General features: G+C 34.9%; 1 long non-coding RNA gene across 1 annotated transcript; it reads right to left on the minus strand.

Annotated features, from left to right (window-relative positions):
- Positions 1-1,348: 1,348 nt before the first annotated feature.
- On the minus strand, positions 1,349-13,952 carry LOC141400027 (uncharacterized). Its single transcript, XR_012412059.1, has 2 exons — positions 13,904-13,952; positions 1,349-1,795 (listed from the first exon to the last, which is right to left on the minus strand). It is a non-coding gene; the product is annotated as an uncharacterized lncRNA (long non-coding RNA).
- Positions 13,953-15,448: the final 1,496 nt, after the last annotated feature.

The following is a 15,448-nucleotide window of genomic DNA, read 5'->3' on the forward strand; positions in this document are numbered from 1 at the left end:
AATATGAAGCCAGTCTAACAAAGTCGAACTTTGGTACATTTTAGGACGATGATAACTATATTCTGAGTAGGTTGACGTATGCTATCAGATAAAATAGATATAATTCACCGCAGCAAAATAATTATCTGAGTATTAGATTTCGTTTAGACTATACGACAATTAAGTATATTATATCGATTTATTTGATGTAAATTGTATGAAACAGTGACAACTTGGTAAACAAAAAATTTGTAATTTTAGGAAAGCATAAACAAAAATCTTGACTGTTTGATACAATTTTAATCAAAATAATCTTGTCGTTGTAGCTTTCTAATCTACATAGTACATTTAAGTACAAAGTCGAATTTCGACTACGTCAACTTTGAGGTCCCTGGTTGTGAATTAGGTTCCACAATGGTTGCATTTCAATTAGTGATCATATGTGTATCATGAAATGTAACTTGAATATCACCTTGATCTTGAACCACGCTTCATCATTCTTTCTGCGTCAATCAGTGGTCAAGTAAAGTGATATCAAGATTTTAATCGCCACCTTGTCTTTAAAATTGCGGTTAAGTTCAGAAGCCAAAGGAATTTTAAATTTAAAGTGGCATACTCTTTAATTGCATTTAGATTTTGTGTGCTAAAAACAAAATACTTACGGTTAAAGACCCAACAAAATCAACAATCATTGTTAATTACTTAGTAATTTATCACCTTGGGTAAGAATGACTTCATCTAAATATATTTCTTTTGTGTGTTGAATTAGTAATTTAGATGTGCTTCTATTCTGTCCCAGAATATTGTGGTTTAAATCTTGTAATCCTTGTGTAGGTTTGGCCACAATATTCCTTATGGTAAACTCGATATCAACACCGAAATTAAGGCCAAAAACCAATATGCAATATTAAGACATCTAGTTTCAAAAAGATCAATATGCAAAAGTATAAAAATTAACCAAACATTACAACCAGAGTTTTTCAACTAAAGAAATTCTACTATACGCCGCCAGATTCGTATATACATGAGTGAGTACAAAAACCACATGGTTTGATAGAAAAAGGAAGACAAGAAGATAAATGAGATCGTGATAATATTATATTAAAAATAGGTAAAAGTTTTTTAATTATAAAATAATTTTGCATTCTGATATAAATTTGAGAAGCTCATCTATATGTTGGTGGTTTCTGTACATCAGGGCTACAGGTAAGTTGTTGTATTCTTTAAACAGGGCAAACTGATTTCTATTTCCCTCGAATTTCTTGCAGTGAAATATAATATGTTTTTCATCTTCAATCTTCTCTTCAATGCCGATTCTGTGGAAATATTTTTTTTGTGTAAGTGTGCCCAGTGAGCAGTCTGTTGATTATTTTTATTTTTCAGGGGGGTTACTCTGTATTGCGATGCGAAAGCAAATGCGATGCGAAAGTTAAATGCGTTAAGAGTACAATGTTGGTACTCTGTATCACAAACGCTTTCGCAAAATAAACTGAAAATATGGCAACGCTTTCGCAAAATAAACCGAAAATATGGCAACGCTGGCTGCACAAGGTAAACAATAACGAAGAATGAGAAAAAGAAATGTCAAAAATTGTAAACAAAAACATTTGAAAAAATATTTTGTTCGGTACGTGCGTGTTTAAAACTTGCTAATCGTTTATAACAAAAAAATAATTATGGATTCGGTGGCGGAACGGATTACAAGGAGAAAATTTTTTCGTCTCAATAAAGATGCGGTTATGTACATTTAGACAACAAATGTATTGCAAAAGCCAACATTTGAAAATTTTCATTTTAATTGTTCGTTTATAGCAAGCTACTGAGTTTAGTTTTCAAACCTCTAATAGCAGACAGAGATAGAGCATATTATAGATGGAAACTCTATAAAACGCCAGAAATTCACAATGAGTTTTGCCTTGCGCGTAGAAGGTCAATAATAGCATTAAATCTGCTAAGACCGGATACTACCACTCTCGGTTTAGTTCTGCACTTGACTCTAAGAGTAAGTGCAATATAATTAATGATATAGGCATTGGAAAAACAAAGACTCTCGGATCCCGTATAGGCGATGTAGACGATCTTAACAAATAATTAATGCTCAATATACCAATAATTAATGCTGATCCCCTTTTTATACCCTCAGCATTTATGCTAACGAGGGTACATACACTTTCATACGGGCAAAATGTGCCTCATCGAAATAATGATTTTAGACCCCAAGTATGTTTGGACGAAATGTGTTTCAGACAATTTGGAGTCGATTGAGCAATGTCCGTCCGTCTGTCTGTCTGGCTGGCTGGAGCGCACGATAACTCTCGAACGGATGAACCAATTCGATTCAAATTTTGGCTTTCGTAATATTTTTCCCAAACTTAGTTTAAGTTCGAAGATGAGCTATATCGGTCCACTCCTTCCGGTACCTCCCCTACAAAAGTTCGAAAATGTTCGGAAAATTTGTGCGCACGATTACTCTTGAAGGGAGTAACCGATTTGGTCCATACTTTGCCCATCGTGGAGCGTGTACCAGACTTAGATCAGGTTTTAATATGGATTCAATCGGTCCACTCCGTCGGGTACCTCCCACACAAAAACTTGGAAAAGTTCAGTTTAGGACCATCTCTCGAATCGCTTTGATTTTTGCTTTAGCAACTTGTATTCACTGCCCTCCATACGACGGTATAAGTTTCATCAGGGGCAAGTCCATACTTCCTGAGAAAATAGCCTGAAAGTTGCAAAAAAACCCTATGACACCGTGTGAGGAGGTTGGAGGGCAAAATAAATCTTGAACAGGTCTGCCGATTCGGTCCAAAGTTTGGCCTTAGTAATATTTTGTCCAAATATAGTTTAAGTTCGACGATAAGCCATATCGGTCCATTCTTCAGGTACCTCCCCCACAAAAGATAAAAAAAAGTTCGGAAAAATTGTGCGTACGATAAACTCTTGAAAAGAGTGGCCGAATTGGACCATACGTAACACATATTAATATATCTACCAGATATAGATCAGGTTCAAATATGGACTATATTTGTCCACTCCATCCGGTACCTCCCACACAAAATTTCGGATACATGTTCACTTTAAGACCTGCTTTCGAATCACTTTGATTTTTGTTGAAGCAACTTGCATTCGCTGCCTCAATTGCGATGGTAAAAGTTGTTTCAGGGGCAAGTCCATACTTCCTGAGCAAACATCCCTGAAGTTGTAAGTATTCTTTTTAGTATCTCCTCCGCAAAACTTTTGATCTCTAATCATAATCAACATTTTTGTCAGTTCAAACGCCCAAAATTCCCTAAATACATGCGTTTTTTGGGAAAAAAATTAGTTTCAATATACACAGGCTGAGGGTATATCTCTGTCGGCAAAGGCGACTGATACTTTTTTACTTGTTTATACATCGGATGATGATGGCATACGTGGGGAGGGAATATTTGAGTTTCGATGCGTAACATATCTAGAAGTCTTGAGCTGTTTTTCGAGTGTAAAATCGAACGCCATAGGTCCAGATGGAATTGATCCTAAGTTTATTCGGATCCTACTCCCACGTTTGCTAACTCATTTCATTCACCTTTTCAATACAATTTTATGTACCAGCGCCTTTCCCACTATTTGGAAACATGCAAAAATCATTCCAGTGCCAAAACGTAATTCAGAGTTTCGATCCACTGCAATTCTTTCCTACCTCTCTTAATTCTTTGAAAAGATAATTCATCAACAGATGTCCGAATACCTTCAACGCGAATCTTTACTGACAAAAGTGCAATCAGGCTTTCGCTTCGGTTACAGTTGCGTAACAGCATTAATTGATGTATCTGAATCAATAAGGAGTGACATCGACGATAACAAGGCATGCTTTCTGGTTCTGCTAGACCACTCTAAAGCTTTCGACACTGTTGACCATCGAACCCTCTGTGTTAAACTGCGAAAATTTTTCAACTTCTCTAGATCTTCCATAAATCTTATTGACACCTATTTATATGATCGAACACAATCTGTATACAACGGAAATACAAAATCAATGCCTCTGGCAGTAACCAAAGGAGTACCTCAAGGGTCGATTATCGGACCACTTTTATTTTCTTTATATTCCAATGACCTACCCCTACAACTTCTGCACAGTAGAATACATATGTACGCTGATGATGTTCAGATTTATCTGAGCTATTCTGTCGATGATATCAGTCAGTGCATTGTCAATCTAAACGAGGACCTTAATAGAGTCGGCAAATGGGCCAATGCAAATGGTCTTGCATTAAATCCAAAGAAATCAATGTGCTTAGTAATCCACGAAAGGAAAAATTTTACTGTAGAAAACATTGAAATTTCACTAAATCTAGAAAATATCGCAATTGTTCAGAGTGCCAAAAATCTCGGCATTATTTTCAACTCTTCTCTAAGCTGGGTAAACCATATTAATCAAGCTGTGGGCAAAACCTATGCTAAATTACGTGCTTTATGGCTTACTCAGTCTTTTACCCCATTTAATGTTAGATGTCTACTGGCCAAAACGTACTTAGTTCCAGGGTTAATTTACGGCTGCGAGCTCTTTGCGAACTGTGATTCTCTGAGTAGACGTAGACTAAATGTTGCATTTAATAGTATCATTCGCTATGTTTATGGCTTGCGTAGAACTCAGCATATATCGCAATATAGCAACTCGCTTTATGGCATCAGTATAAACTCTCTTCTCCATGTGAAAGCCTTAATATTTCTCCAGAAAGTTATATATAAAATAACACCTAAATATATTTTTGAACGGCTTAACTTTTTTAGATCTGACAGAGGAAAAAATATTATAAACTTTAGACGGCAGAGAGAGGTATCAAATTGTCATTTCTTTATAAGTACGATACGTCTCTGGAATTCTCTTCCTCACGAATTGTAAAGCATCAGTAACGAACATACGTTTAAATATAAAATTACTAACTATTTTCAGAATTTGGAAGCGATTTAACAAGTGTAACCGTTAAATTTTTTATCTTCTTTTTCACATATATATTCTTTTTCTTTTTTAAACATTGTTTTCACTAACTTTTTATGTTGTATCAAAATCAATTACTGTCTAATATTTCATTTGTTTTATAATTCAATTGTTAAACACATACAAATGTAAACCCTTAATTTTAAGATGGATATGTTTTCTCACTGTATAATCCTGCACTCTAACTTATAAGATTTAAATCTTGTTGTGTAGGAATCAAAATAAATATATAAAGATGATGTTAACATTTTGATATAAAAATGACAATGACTCTAGTTTTTTGGAAGAACAATCGGATTTATCGGAGTAGATCTTTCCTTGTAGATGAATTCTTTCACTGTAAGTCCCTCGGGACAAAACTCGCTATCAACTATGGTATGGAATAAATCATTTGGAACCACGATCCTAAAAGATTAAATATATCTTGGTTGAGGCGGATTAAATTTAAATACATTTAAACCATTGTTATTTAAAATATTAATTCTAGATTTGACATAATTACGAATATGATCAGTTGAAGTATCAGGATGTAGTCGAGATATAAAAACAGTTTTCCGCGGCGCAACTACAATTAGTTGATCTAAGGGTAACGATGGAGGTTCTGGAGCTGAAAGCTCATGGATAACAACAGAAGGTATAGGGGGATTACTTTGCGAAACCGAAGGTGAAGGACTCTCAGCTGGAGTAGGTAAATTGGTTATAGGTTTATTGATGACAGAAATAATAGTATTTGTTTTATTGGTAGGAATAAGAGCCAAGGATGAAGAAGACTCAGGAAGAGTGCTAGCTACTGATGAGTTTTTAGATGACTGGGCAATTAGAGTGATAGGAGGAGCTGAAGTAGCAATCGGGGAATTTAAAGCAATCAGATTTTCAGAGGTGGAAATGGTATTACTGGCTGATGATTTTTTCCTTTTCGGAGAATCAACCGAGTAATCAAAAGTATTTAACATTTTTTCTATTTTGTCCAAATTGTTAAAAAGGGGATTGAATTTATTTTTTAATTTAGAGACTTCTAATTTAGTTTCTTTAAAAAGACGAACGAAATTTATTTCTTTATCTCTACAGTCAGGGCACGACCAACGTAATCCCATGGATCTATCAGTAATATAATCAAATTGTTTACTATTAAACCCAGCACATATAAAATGGGCATGGTAATCACATATCCAAAAGGTAATCAATCTTTAAAAAAAAAATCTAATACTGCATTCCCTATATAAACAATCCAGGGTGATAATTAATAATATGCCTGAAAGTATGCTACGGTACATAAAGTTTAAATAATTATAGTTTGAAAAGCACTGACAATTAATATTACGACCTAAAAGTATGCTATGAATGGCTTGAATAAAGAAAATCTATCAAAAAGAAGGAAAAATAAAACAAAAGAATGAAATGTCAGAACGACAGAAGTAAACACAGAGCACTACAAAGATAGAGTGATGAAAATTCACAACATTATTTCAAGCACTAGTGCTTTAAAAAAGCACTGATTTTAAAATATTTAACTGAAATTCGATGAAGTAACACTGATTTTAAAATATTTCACTGAAATTCGATGAAGTAACAAATAATTAGTATAATTATCACTATTAACACTTTATTAAACTTTATTAAACTATTGAAATTAATTATTTTTAAAATCGATACGAGAGCTTGCCAAAAACACTTCCAGAGCTAAGTCTATACTTCCCGAGATATGATGTGTGTGAAGATAAATTGGATTTCAAATTGGAAAATTTAAATTTAGCAAAGACACGAACCAACAACAGCGTACTGTACAGATCACTTCTAGGACCAAATTTAAATTTGAATTTAATGAACAAAATTTAATTTAAGAATGAAAATTAATATTTTTATAATATTTGAACAATATTTAACTGAATTAAAGGAAACTGTAAATATTTATTTAGCATACAATTTTATTATATTAATGAGGTTTGTTTAAACGTTTAAATAATTATATACGTGTCAAAAAAAATTGGAAAAAATTATTTTATATTCCCACTACGAAAACTGCTAAAGGGAAATTATTGTGGGGCCCCCACTTAATAATGGGGAGGGGTTCGTCCACGGAATATTTTTTTCTGGATAGGGCATCGAACGTCCATCAAGCCCATGTCTTTCAATAGATTCTAAATATATTCAGATTTTGGGAAAAAATTATTTTTTATATTCCCACTACGAAAACTGCTAAAGGGAAATTATTGTGGGTCCCCCACTTAATAATGGGGAGGGGTTCGTCCACGGAATATTTTTTTCTGGATAGGGCATCGAACGTCCATCAAGCCCATGTCTTTCAATAGATTCTAAATATATTCAGATTTTGGGAAAAAATTATTTTTTATATTCCCACTACGAAAACTGCTAAAGGGAAATTCTTGTGGGGCCCCCCACTTAATAATGGGGAGGGGTTCGTCCACGGAATATTTTTTTCTGGATAGGGCATCGAACGTCCATCAAGCCCATGTCTTTCAATAGATTCTAAATATATTCAGATTTTGGAAAAAAAATATTTTATATATTCCCACTACGAAAACTGCTAAAGGGAAATTATTGTGGGGCCCCCACTTAATAATGGGGAGGGGTTCGTCCACGGAATATTTTTTTCTGGATAGGGCATCGAACGTCCATCAAGCCCATGTCTTTCAATAGATTCTAAATATATTCAGATTTTGGGAAAAAATTATTTTTTATATTCCCACTACGAAAACTGCTAAAGGGAAATTCTTGTGGGGCCCCCACTTAATAATGGGGAGGGGTTCGTCCACGGAATATTTTTTTCTGGATAGGGCATCGAACGTCCATCAAGCCCATGTCTTTCAATAGATTCTAAATATATTCAGATTTTGGAAAAAAAATAGTTTATATATTCCCACTGCGAAAACTGCTAAAGGGAAATTATTGTGGGGCCCCCCACTTAATAATGGGGAGGGGTTCGTCCACGGAATATTTTTTTCTGGATAGGGCATTGAACGTCCATCAAGCCCATGTCTTTCAATAGATTCTAAATATATTCAGATTTTGGAAAAAAATTATTTTATATATTCCCACTGCGAAAACTGCTAAAGGGAAATTATTGTGGGTCCCCCACTTAATAATGGGGAGGGGTTCGTCCACGGAATATTTTTTTCTGGATAGGGCATCGAATGTACATCAAGCCCATGTCTTTCAATAGATTCTAAATATATTCAGATTTTGGGAAAAAATTATTTTTTATATTCCCACTACGAAAACTGCTAAAGGGAAATTATTGTGGGGCCCCCCACTTAATAATGGGGAGGGGTTCGTCCACGGAATATTTTTTTCTGGATAGGGCACCGAACGTCCATCAAGCCCATGTCTTTCAATAGATTCTAAATATATTCAGATTTTGGAAAAAAAATATTTTATATATTCCCACTACGAAAACTGCTAAAGGGAAATTATTGTGGGGCCCCCACTTAATAATGGGGAGGGGTTCGTCCACGGAATATTTTTTTCTGGATAGGGCATCGAACGTCCATCAAGCCCATGTCTTTCAATAGATTCTAAATATATTCAGATTTTGGGAAAAAATTATTTTTTATATTCCCACTACGAAAACTGCTAAAGGGAAATTCTTGTGGGGCCCCCACTTAATAATGGGGAGGGGTTCGTCCACGGAATATTTTTTTCTGGATAGGGCATCGAACGTCCATCAAGCCCATGTCTTTCAATAGATTCTAAATATATTCAGATTTTGGAAAAAAATAGTTTATATATTCCCACTGCGAAAACTGCTAAAGGGAAATTATTGTGGGGCCCCCCACTTAATAATGGGGAGGGGTTCGTCCACGGAATATTTTTTTCTGGATAGGGCATTGAACGTCCATCAAGCCCATGTCTTTCAATAGATTCTAAATATATTCAGATTTTGGAAAAATTATTTTATATATTCCCACTGCGAAAACTGCTAAAGGGAAATTATTGTGGGTCCCCCACTTAATAATGGGGAGGGGTTCGTCCACGGAATATTTTTTTCTGGATAGGGCATCGAATGTACATCAAGCCCATGTCTTTCAATAGATTCTAAATATATTCAGATTTTGGGAAAAAATTATTTTTTATATTCCCACTACGAAAACTGCTAAAGGGAAATTATTGTGGGGCCCCCCACTTAATAATGGGGAGGGGTTCGTCCACGGAATATTTTTTTCTGGATAGGGCATTGAACGTCCATCAAGCCCATGTCTTTCAATAGATTCTAAATATATTCAGATTTTGGAAAAAAAATATTTTATATATTCCCACTACGAAAACTGCTAAAGGGAAATTATTGTGGGTCCCCCACTTAATAATGGGGAGGGGTTCGTCCACGGAATATTTTTTTCTGGATAGGGCATCGAATGTACATCAAGCCCATGTCTTTCAATAGATTCTAAATATATTCAGATTTTGGGAAAAAATTATTTTTTATATTCCCACTACGAAAACTGCTAAAGGGAAATTATTGTGGGGCCCCCACTTAATAATGGGGAGGGGTTCGTCCACGGAATATTTTTTTCTGGATAGGGCATCGAACGTCCATCAAGCCCATGTCTTTCAATAGATTCTAAATATATTCAGATTTTGGAAAAAAATAGTTTATATATTCCCACTGCGAAAACTGCTAAAGGGAAATTATTGTGGGGCCCCCACTAAATAATGGGGAGGGGTTCGTCCACGGAATATTTTTTTCTGGATAGGGCATCGAACGTCCATCACAAATACTATGGTAAGTTTTATTGTGAACATTGAAAAATGGGATTACCAAAGCAGGACTATAGGAAAAGTTTGGAGTTTCAATTAACTGACATAATTTCGCATATACATTTATCTAATGAAGTTCGATATATATACCAGTTACCAAGCTTTGCCTTCGTCTGCCACAAAAACAACATCCTAATACACCTGAAGATCGGATTTACCACCCGTGAAACGTAGTGTAATGGTTGGATGCGTGGGACTTCGGTAGACTCCTAATTTTTCAATGTATCTCTAAAGGCCTAACAGCTCAACTCGAAAGAGAATTAATTAAATATCACTATAAATGGCCTTCGCCTTAATAAGGCAAAAATAAAAAATAATTTCAGCATGAGCCAGGCTGGGATTCGAACCTGGGTCTCCGACAACTGAGTGTCAAGGTTGCCGGCGTCTTAGCGTTCTAAGCCACCATCAACTTGTCAAAACTTTAGTAGACAATAATTGATGATCAAAAAATAAAAAATCTTCTGATATAGAAGAGCAATTACTAATGATGTAGGAATAAAACTTACCATAGTATTTGTGAACATTGAAAAATGGGATTACCAAAGCAGGACTATAGGAAAAGTTTGGAGTTTCAATTAACTGACATAATTTCGCATATACATTTATCTAATGAAGTTCGATATATATACCAGTTACCAAGCTTTGCCTTCGTCTGCCACAAAAACAACATCCTAATACACCTGAAGATCGGATTTACCACCCGTGAAACGTAGTGTAATGGTTGGATGCGTGGGACTTCGGTAGACTCCTAATTTTTCAATGTATCTCTAAAGGCCTAACAGCTCAACTCGAAAGAGAATTAATTAAATATCACTATAAATGGCCTTCGCCTTAATAAGGCAAAAATAAAAAAAAATAAAAAAAAAGAAAATATTTTTCGTCTCAATAAAGATGCGGTCATTTAGACAACAAATGCATTGCAAAAACCAAAATTTGACGGGTACCGCAAAAATAAAATATGTGGGGCGAACCAAAAATAAAAGGAAAAAGGCAGCGTCTGATCGAGATTCGGCGGCAGCAAACAGCGTCTGTACTCCATTGGAGCGGCTGAATATGTAGACGGAAAACTATAAACCCTTCAGAAGGCAACGGGAAACCACTAAAGTAACATCCCTTGAAAATCGTACAACATGAACAATACAACGCAAAATACACGGCCCTCAGTCTCCGGCCAAGAGAGGGTGCTAAGAATCCCCGGAGGTAAAACCAAACAAAAATTAACAATTGGGACATGGAATGTCCGAAGTCTTTATGAAACTGCAAAACTGAACAACACCATCAGTGAAATGAATCGTCTTAAAATAGACATATTAGGTGTTAGCGAAACATGGTGGAAGGACAGTTGTGACTTTAGATCAGAAAATGTCACTGTTTACCACTCAGGAAATCAGCGCGGCATTCATAGAAATGGAGTGCGTATCATTGTAAAAAACTACATAGCCTCATGCGTAACTGGGTGTGTTCCACTGTCAGATAGAGTCATCCTACTCAAAATAATGGCAAAACCAATAAACATCAACATAATACAAATTTATGTTCCCACATGCGATGCAAATGCCAATGACCTCGAAGAATTCTATAACAACATTGCGCAACTATTAAGAATGACAAAAAAATCATGAAATAAATATTATACTAGGTGATTTTAATGCGAAGGTTGGTAACGATGAATTTAAAGACATCACTGGGAAATATGGTCTTGGAGACCGAAACGAAAGAGGTGACCGACTTATCCAATTCTGCTAAGAAAATAATATGAAGATCATGAACACATTTTATCGTCTACACCCTAGGAGATTATACACATGGAAATCACCGCAAGACAACCATGGACATATAGTAAGAAATCAAATAGACTATATATTGATAAACAAAAGATATAACTCCTGTGTTTCCAAGTGTACAACATATCCGGGTGCAGATGTTCCAACAGACTACAATCTATTGGTCTCAAAACTGCGCCTCAAACTCGCGCTTATACGGAAAAAGAAATCCCAGCCAAAAATCGATATCGGAAAACTAGCGATCCTACCATAAAAAACGAACTGCAACATCAAATCAACGGAGAATTAGAAAATATCAAGGAAGACAATCAGGATCTACTGTGGAACAACCTAAAAACTACTATAAACACAGTAACTAAAAGCATCCTAGGAAACCGATCAATGGCAAGAACTGAAGACTGGATAACAGACGAAATTCGAGAACTTCGGGAAGAAAGAAGTAGACATAAAAATAAAAATTATGAAAGGTACTGGGAAATAAACAATGAAATAAGATCGGCAATCCGCGCAGCAAAAAATAAACAACTTAATAGAAAATGTCAAGAAATTGAATTTCTACAGTCCATACATGACGACTTTAACCTACATAAAAAGATAAAGGAATCTGTGGGGTCGTATGGAAGAAAGACAAGTGCAATTATATTTAATGATAATAATGAAGCAGTGTTTGATATGGAGGGAAGAAAGACTATATGGGAAGAATAATATAAGCAATTATCTAGTTGGATCATCAAAAACAAGATAAGAAGTAGAACGCCCCATACAAACCCTAAAGGATAAAAAAGTCACAGGACCAGATGAAATACCCTCTGAAGTCTTAAAACTAATAGATTCCAGCAATAAAGAACTCCTCATCACCCTTTTCAACCACGTATACGACACTGGACAATATCCAGAAGATTGGCTCAAATCTACTTTCATAGCCATTCCCAAGAAAAACAATGCAAAACGATGTTGTGAATTCCGATTAATAAGTTTAATGAGTCACGTACTGAAAGTATTCCTAAAAATAATTCATCAACGAATATATAGCAAGTGCGAACATGCTATGGGAAAAACGCAGTTTGGGTTTAAGGAAGCTATGGGTACCCGAGAAGCTCTATTCTGTTTACAAATCTTAGTCCAGAAATGCAGAGAAGCATAAAAAGATGTTTTCATCTGCTTCATCGATTATGAGAAAGCCTTCGATACGGTTAACCATGATAAATTAATGGACATTTTGACATCTATCGGAGTACAAGGAAAAGAATTACAATGTATTAAAAATTTGTATTGGAACCAAAAAGCACGAATCGACGTCAATGGTGAACAAAGTGAAAAATCATTATCTCAAAAGGAGTTAGACAGGGATGCATACTGTCCAAATTACTATTTAACGTGTACTCGGAAAAAATATTTCAAGAAACGCTAGATGGAGTAAATATTGGAATAAAAATAAATGGACATATTGTGAATAATATAAGATATGCAGACGACATCACACTACTGGCTGAGAGCATATCAGGTCTACATAAACTTATAGAAAAATTGGCACTCACAAGTGAAAAGTATGGGTTAAAAATTAATATGAAAAAAACTAAATACATGATCGTAAGCAGAAAAAACGACCCTCGCAACGTGAAGCTTACTATAAAGGAAACCGAAATCGAGTGGGTACACACATTTAAATATCTGGGAGTACTAATAAATGACCGTTGGGACTACTCAAAAGAAATCAACAGCTGAATAGAAATAGCGAGAGATGCCTTTTTTAAACACAAAAAAGTATTAACAAGTCACGACATAAATGTGACAACAAAAATAAGATTTATCAAATGCTATGTTTGGTCAGTCCTCTTATATGCTTCCGAAGTCTGGACACTTAAAATGTCCGATGAAAGAAAATTGGCAGCTTTTGAAATGTGGACATTCCGACGAGTACTGAAAATACCCTGGACTTCAAAAATATCAAATGACAAAGTACTTAGAAGGATGAATGTGAACCGACAGCTAATCTCAACAATAAAAAAGCGTAAAGTCTCATACCTTGGACACATACTTAGAAATAAGAAATACAAGATTCTACAAACAATCCTTAAGGCAAAAATCGACGGAAAGCGCGGAAGAGGTAGAAGACATACAACCTGGCTCAAAAATATCCAGACATGGACTGGCTATAATGATGAATATTCTCTTTTACAAGCCGCTAAGAATAGGGAGCTGAACATCATTGTGTAACAACAAATAATTATAAATATATACTTAATATCAATATATACTTAATATCATATACTTAATATCATCATTGAAATATTATTGTACGATCACCAATATCCGGATAACGGATGAGTAAATAAAGAAGAAGAAGAAAATTTGAAAATTTTCATTTTAATTCTTCGTTTATAGCAACAAATTATGTAAAAGCTATACGGTTTCTTGTGCTAATTTCTTGCTATTGGTACTCAAAACAATATTCCAATTAACTATACAAAGTGTTTTTACGATTTTAAAAAAATACAGTGAAAAAAGCATTGCCTACTACTTTGGGTGACAAATAAAGAATTTGAACAAGTGTCGGTACCCTGATTATAACGATATTTAATTTTCCAGAGCTAAGTCTATACTTCACGAGATATGGGTCTTAACTTTTTTACTTGTATCACCATTATTACTAAGACCTATGAAATATGAGACTCGAGGAAGAGTACTTTGCAATGCCGCAAATAATTAATAATTGTAAGTTGATTTTTTAATAATAATTTATTAAATTATTATACGTCAACATTTTAACAACATTTCCCTAAAAGAATAAACAATTCTGATATAAATACAAGCATTTATGGGTCGATTCCGTATTGCGACGCGAGTCGTGTCGCGTTGCCAGTTGCAATTTTTCCATTACGTATGGCAAAAGTTGCCCGACGACGTCAAATTCTGTCGCCATAAAGTTCATTTTCCGGCGACAACAAATTAGCTGTCTCCGTGCATTTTTGCAAAGGAATAAAAACGAAAAAATGAAACGTAGATCACATTTTCATTTATTTTAAGTGAATTTATTTAATATTATATACATTTTTTGGGTTTTCAGTACTTATATTGGCAAAAATTACTACAAAACAGCAAATTGAACGTTGCTCGTGGAGTCAGACTTTTTGGCGAAACTAAAGCCACTTTTGATCACGTGTGGAAGGATGTTTTGGAGCAATTAAATAGTTGTGTGCGTACACCAGATGAATGGAATAGAGTATGGACTCATTTTAAATCCAAACAAAAGAAAAAAATTTCTTAAAATAAGAACATTACAGCTACAGGAGGTGGACCATCACAAGAAATATCTTACTGCAAATTAATATGGTTTCAAATCCTGCAGGTGCGATCTACGGAATTGAAGAGACATGGGATGATAATAACAGTGAAATTGGACACTCTGCTGAGGTAGAAAATGAAAAACCTCAAAATGAAGTAGAAATTGACAACGTACTTGCTAACAAAACGGTTAAACTAAAATATCCTCTTCTATTCAGATATAAATGGCGAACATCTTCCTTTGGTCGCATTATATGTACATACATGTGTTCCGTCAATGCATCCGACAACGCCCGGGAAATTTGTTTTTGAATAAAAATAATTTTTATTTTGACGCTTTTCCTCTTCTGTTAATTTGGAAACAATCCAAATTGTACACAGTCATTTTTAATGCCTCCACTATATAAATAACTGCGCCTTTTGGAAGCCGAAAATAGACTTTAAACCTAAAAAAATAAAATTATTTTGATGAATGTTGGAAACCAAACAAACTAATTTATTGAAATCAAAACAAAAAACTCTCCGCTACAACTCCGATAACTTGTTATCGACGATTATCCGCTATCGCTTTACGTAGTGCATTTTTTTAAATTTTGTCACAGAGACGATAGACGACGCGACATGACTCGCCTCGCAATACGGAATCGAC

This window comes from Musca autumnalis, unplaced genomic scaffold (assembly GCF_047663935.1).
Source record: "Musca autumnalis isolate F117 unplaced genomic scaffold, ASM4766393v1 scaffold_3, whole genome shotgun sequence".
NCBI classification, from domain to species: Eukaryota; Metazoa; Arthropoda; class Insecta; order Diptera; family Muscidae; genus Musca; species Musca autumnalis.